Source organism: Grammomys surdaster, unplaced genomic scaffold, assembly GCF_004785775.1.
Source record: "Grammomys surdaster isolate TR1022 unplaced genomic scaffold, NIH_TR_1.0 267, whole genome shotgun sequence".
Classification (NCBI taxonomy): Eukaryota; Metazoa; Chordata; class Mammalia; order Rodentia; family Muridae; genus Grammomys; species Grammomys surdaster.
Window position 1 is genome coordinate 4,085,729 of NW_021604708.1, and position 6,156 is coordinate 4,091,884.

Consider the following 6,156-nt stretch of genomic DNA (forward strand, 5'->3'; position numbering starts at 1 on the left):
CTAATTAGAATTAATTCCCAGTCAACAAGGAGGGAAATCATGACTGGTGCTATATACATAGCCAGCTTGCCAGGGAATACTGAGGTGTGGACCTTAGAAAAGAATCCACTAGAACCACTTTGTTAGATCAACATAATCTGTCACTACATTAAAAATCTTATCCTCTCTAACAATCGGACCAGGGGGCTAGGGTGGGGGTAGGGGGCAGTCTTGACTCTGTTGCCTGCCATTGGATCCCCTTTCCCTACCTTGACTGCCTAGTGGGGCCTCAGTGGGAGAAGATGCCCTTAGTCCTGCCACAACTTGATGTCCCAGGGCAGGGTAATATCCAAGGGGGGCTTAAAGGGAGGGGTAATAGGAGGAGGGATGTGTGAGGGTGGGACTTGGGGACTGCAATTGGGATGCAAAGTAAATAAATAAATAAATAAATAAATCTTATCTTTATACTCACAGGTCAGTGCAGGTAAATTGAAGAAGCTTCTTTGATGAAGAAATTATCTTTACAGCAAATGGGAGCAATCACAAAACAAAGAAAAACAAAACAAAAGCAAGGCAGAGATCAACGGGTTGTGGGAAGTCCAGCCCCAACCAACATCACATAGCTTCTGCATCTGGTCTCAGTGGAAGAAGGGGCAGATAGCAGCTCATTGAATAACAACAAAAAGTGTGATGGAGATCAGCTGGCAAGATGGCTCCATTAGTAAAGGGTTTAAGCTTTAGGGCCTGAGTAGAGTCCAGAGCCCTTCCTTTCGGTTGTTGTTGTTGCTTTAATGCGTTTTGTTTTTGTAAAGCATACAACATGTGCTTGAAATCCCAGTGCTGGGGGCGTGGGGAGAGACAGGTGGACCTGAAGGTCACTGCAGCCTACCCTGCTTAGCAAGTTCCAAGTCCCAGTGCAAAAAGACCCTATCTCTAAAACAAAGGTGGACTGTTCCTAAGGAACAACACCGAAGTTGTCCTCTAGTCGCCTTATGAATGCCAACATAAGTGCAGCTTCACACACATAAACAAACACAGAAATGGGAACAAATGAAGAAGTACACGCCTGTAATCCCAGCTCTAGGCTGGCTGATCACAAGTTACAGGCCAGAAAGACCCTGTCTATAAATTAATAAATTATTTTAACTCCAAATAGTGAAAATCTTTGCCGCTACTAACGGAAAATAAGACCACTTACACATATTTTGAAGCAACTGAAAGTTTAGAACGTGCAATTAGTTAGCTTTGTTCAGAATTTTTAAATTTACATTTAAAGTGAGAAGCAAAGTATAAGAAAAGGAGCTAAGAAAAAGGGAGAAAGGTCAAGAACGCTCCACGAAGAAAATTACTTGTTGGAAGAGAGCAGAGAATAGGTTCTTCTTCGTGCAAAACAAATCACTAAGACTGAACCCAGAGAGCAGGACCCTGGGACCCTGCTGAGCTGGGGCAGGACTGTGGAACCAAGGGGTCATGCAACAAAGCCACAACGTAAAGGCTCTTCAAGGGAAAAAGAAAACAACTATTCTTTGTGATTCTTAAATTCACAAAAACAAGCACAAAGATGTTGGTGCACCCTTAAGGAAAAGAATTCTGACTGAACACAGGCACCGGTTCCTCCCCGCTCCCCCGACCCCATCCCCTAATGTTCAGCGGTGACTGATTTGTCAGGACTCGGTGAGAAGTCTTTCTGACCCGTTCCTTCCGTTTTCAGGTTTAAGGATAGGGGTGATCAGCTACTAATTTACCTCTTCTGACCCTGACCTATAGACATAATTTCCTGTTCACCTTTGCTTGGTGCTTTCCTCTGAAATCTCCATTCTCTTCCTTAGAAAACTTGCTTTCCGATGTTAGAAAAGTCATCCTATGTGATAAAAGCCTTCTTGCTTTTCGATAGGACTTAAGTGCAGTTCACAGCACCCATGTCTTGTGGCATAACAACCGGTAACTCCAGCTCCAGAGGATCCCACACCCTTTTTTTTTTTTTTTTTTGCCTTCTCAGGTATCCACACGCACATGCATGTATACCCCCCACATTTACACTCATAAAAATAAAAAAATGAATAAATAAATATAAATAAATGTTAGAAAGGAGGGAGGGAGGAAGGAAAGGAGGGATAGTGGGACTGAGGGAGAAAGAGAGGGAGGAAGCAAGGAAGGAAGGAAGGAAGGAAGGAAGGAAGGAAGGAAGGAAGGAAGGAAACACAGAGGGAGTTCTGTGGCTCCAGCACTGGGAAGCCTGAAGCACGGGGCTGTCACGAGTTTGAGTTCTGCCCAGGCTACATCCTGTCTCAACAAAACAAAAAGCAATGCAAAATAACATTTTGCTTTTAACTCATTTTCAAGGGGACATTTAAGGCTGGATTAGTCAGTAATTCCTATTTATGTTTGTCTATTTCTATTCATTATTCATTTCCTATCACAAACAAAAACATCTGAAGTAGTAATTTCCACCTCTTTCCTTTCCAGAATTATCCTCCCTCTCCCTCCTTTCGTCTCCCTCCTCTGCCTGTTCCTCTCTTCACGCGTGCGTGCGTGTGTGTGTGTGTGTGTGTGTGTGTGTGCATGTGTGTGTTCATGCTTTCTCAAGCACCACGTTCCTTGGAAAATCAAATGCGGGCTAGACAAGCCAGAAATCAAGGTCCCTCTAGTGCCGATGGCCAAGGATCAAGTCCTAGTAAACAGAAAATAGAGCGGATCCTGAGTGCTATCTACTCTGATCCAGCGACCACTATCTCCCGGGAACTAGCTCCCGGGAGATGTGCGGAGAGTCACCCGGATGGAAACCGGCACGCGTCATAGGCTCCAGGGGGCGCTGTCGGCCAGCGAGGCCAGGCCCACCTCTGTCACGCCCCTTGCCACGCCCACCACCGTCTCCCGCACCGCCACATCCCCCAACCTCTACTGGGAGGGACCGCCCAGGATGCTCCTTCCCGACGTTCCTATGCAGATGACTACTTTTCTGAAGGCAGCCAAAGCACGCACATCCCAGTTCCTTTTGTGTTGCAGCTGCTGTTGGGGTTTTTCGACCCTCACATTTTCTTCCTTTCTAGATCTCTATTCACAAGCCCTGTGTCCAAGACAGCCCCCAGTGAGCGCTACATTGTGGCCAGGCACCTTAAAATCTGGCCCAGCCACCTGGCGCTCTTAATATGTCCTGACGAGGTGGCCGAGTGGTTAAGGCGATGGACTGCTAATCCATTGTGCTCTGCACGCGTGGGTTCGAATCCCATCCTCGTCGATTTGGGTCTTTTATTTAAAAACGAAGATCTATATGTAGTTGTAAATTCAAGTCTAGATAGAGATTTATACATAACTATGAACCCAGTTTGCTTAGTCCAGGCCGATACTTACTAACCTTACTAAGCTCTGTTTGGCTTACAACCACTGTTGTTGACTTGGTGCCGCCTGTTGCTCGGGTGTGAGTGAAGTGCCTGCCTGGCTTGATCGATTTAGTGCAGCTTCTCTTGGTGAATTCCTTCTTGGCCACTGTAAGAAAAACTAACAAATTAAGGCGAGAATAGAGAGAAAAGAAAGAAAAAGAAAAAGGATCCAGATGAAGCTGCAGTTTTTTACTCTTTACATTCATTTTGGCATTTTCATTCACATGTATATACCAGTCCTTCTTCTTAAAATCAACACTACCATGAACACTGAAAACACACACACACGAGAACCATCACAGCAGACTGGAATCATTACTGCTAATATACTTTGTACATAGTGAAACATAGTCTATGTTTTCACGTGTATTTTGGATCTACTAAGAATGGTTAGAATCTTGCAAATTCCATTTTCTAATCATGCTTTCATTTACTATCAATTTATCAGTCTTTAGGATTACTAACTCCCCTTACTCCAGGCTGAGAAAACATCTTGTTAGAACAATCAAAAAGAATGTAAAAACAGATAAGTTGGGGGAGACGCTGCCTTGAAACAGAGTCTCCTGGTCACAGTATGGATGCTCACCAGCTGTGGTTACCTGCGCAAGATCAAAGCACCTAAAAATACCAGCACAGATTGGGGAGGGGACCACAGAGGCTGCAGCCCCAGCTGATGACTGACTGCCCGGGGAGAGTCACAATTTTTTGGATGGGAGTGGCCACTACGTTGCCCATTCCCCAGTGGATGAGCCACAACCATGTGTATATAGGGAATAAATTAAATCAAAGGGTAAATAAATATTTTTTTTAAGAAATCATGAAGATGGAAAGCACAAGTATGGGAGAGGAGGGGATATTTCTGAGGAAATTTAGATGGGGGAGTGGGATCAAGATACATTGTATGCATGTATGAAATTTTCAAAAAACAAACAAACATCATTTTAAAAAACTACTAACTGCAAAATTATTAATCATAAACTTTAAAAAAATACACTAAAATTTATGCTAATATAAAATAGCCATGTAATTATCTCAGAACGTCTATTTCTTTGCATTTATGAAATTCCTGTTTTACAAAATAGGCTTATATTTAATTTTTAGAGATTTTGTTGTTGTTGTTGTTGTTGTTGTTGTTGTTGTTGTTTGGTTGGTTGGTTGTTGTTCTGAGATTAGATCTCTCTACATAGCCCCTGCAGTCCTGGCATTCACTGTGGTAGAACAACTTGGCCTTGGGCTTACCTCTGCCTCCAGCTTAAAGATGAGTGTGATCACACACAGCAGACTTTTCTTTTTATGTTTTGGTTTTAAAACACTACACAGGCCAAACAGTTTACAAACAGAGATTAAGCAGTCTCAAGGCAAGCACCTGGCTAACCATCACAAAGGCATCTAGATACTCCTCGAAGCTAGCCACTAACCCAACTTAAACTTTCCTCATTTATTTACAGTTTCTTTTTGGCTTTTTTTTTTTTTTTTTTTGAGACAGGGTTTCATTATCGAACCTTGGGGTTTTGTAGACCAGGCTGACCTTAACTCAGAGATTTGCCTGCCTCTGCCTCCTGGGTGCTGACATTAAAGGCGTGCGCCACCATCGCAGCCACCACCACCACCACCACCACCACTCAGATCTTTACATTTTCTTATCATCAATTTATCATTCTTAAATATTAATGCTTATCCATCTCCATAATTTACATAACTAGAACCTCACTGTTTAAAATATTTATTGTCTCCCAATTTCTGACGACCAGAATGGTAAAAACAGAGTAGCCTAGCTGTCCGTTAATGTCTCAGCTCCCCGCACAAAGCTACACCTGAGACACCAGCAGAAGTGTTAGCTGTGTTATGGCTGGAGCACAGAAGGGTTGGCTTTGTCGTAATCACTGACCCGGTTTTTGACAGGATGTTGGGTATTCTAGACAGCTGTGGTCTGGAGGCCACCCCCATTGATGCTCATTTGAGTTCTGTGCAGCTTACAATGTAGTGGCTTGTTTCATAAGAGCAAGCAAGCTGTAAAACACAGAGAGAGGGACAACAATCACTTTCACTCATGACCTAACTTAGGAAGTAACAGGCTGTAAGGGTCCATAATTCACCAAAGAATGATACCCCAGACTCAAATAGTATGGAACAGCAAAGAGTGTTTATTCAGCAGAAATTCCTGGATGCAGAGGTCTCCCTATTTGAGAATGGAGACCCCTGGTGGACTCAAAGGCCCAGCTTTTATTGTCAGTTAGGGGAATTCCAGGGAGGGGTATGTCCCCTTTTACCTTGATCAATCAGCTGTCTCTAAGTGCCTGATTGATTCTATGATTGGTTAGGCTCTGGAGACTTCCCAGGGTGGTAACTTACTTACTCATTCTAGCTACCTATTCTTGCTTCAGGCCAGATGACAAGGTGTCTTCGGATTGGCTGCCCAAGGCTGTTGCTGGCTGACCACAGGTTGCTGGATCCAGGTTCTCAGTTCTGAGAAACAGAAACTTAGGCCTAGTCTACCAAACTTCCAATTTGCAGCCTGTCATGGAGTCAACCTGGCTCTGGCTAACTCAGTCCTCTCAAGGCTATCATGTCCAGTGGATTTTATTCTTGGAAGTACTTAAAGCTGTCTAACCCCAATCTGTGAGATTATACAAGGGGCTAGTATAGTGGTTCTCTACCTTCCTAATATTGTGGGGTCCACTTAGATCTAACACAACTCAAACACCAGATCAATGCAGAAAAGTTTATTGTAATCAGGCCACTACTGATGGATCAGAGCCACAGAACAGACTTGAGAGCTGAACTGAGACACCTGGGG

The 6,156-nt window shown here is 43.7% G+C and overlaps 1 non-coding gene across 1 annotated transcript; it reads left to right on the forward strand.

Annotated features, from left to right (window-relative positions):
- The first annotated feature begins 3,135 nt into the window (after positions 1 to 3,135).
- Positions 3,136 to 3,217, forward strand: Trnas-gcu. Its single transcript has one exon. It is a non-coding gene; the product is annotated as a tRNA-Ser (tRNA).
- Positions 3,218 to 6,156: the final 2,939 nt, after the last annotated feature.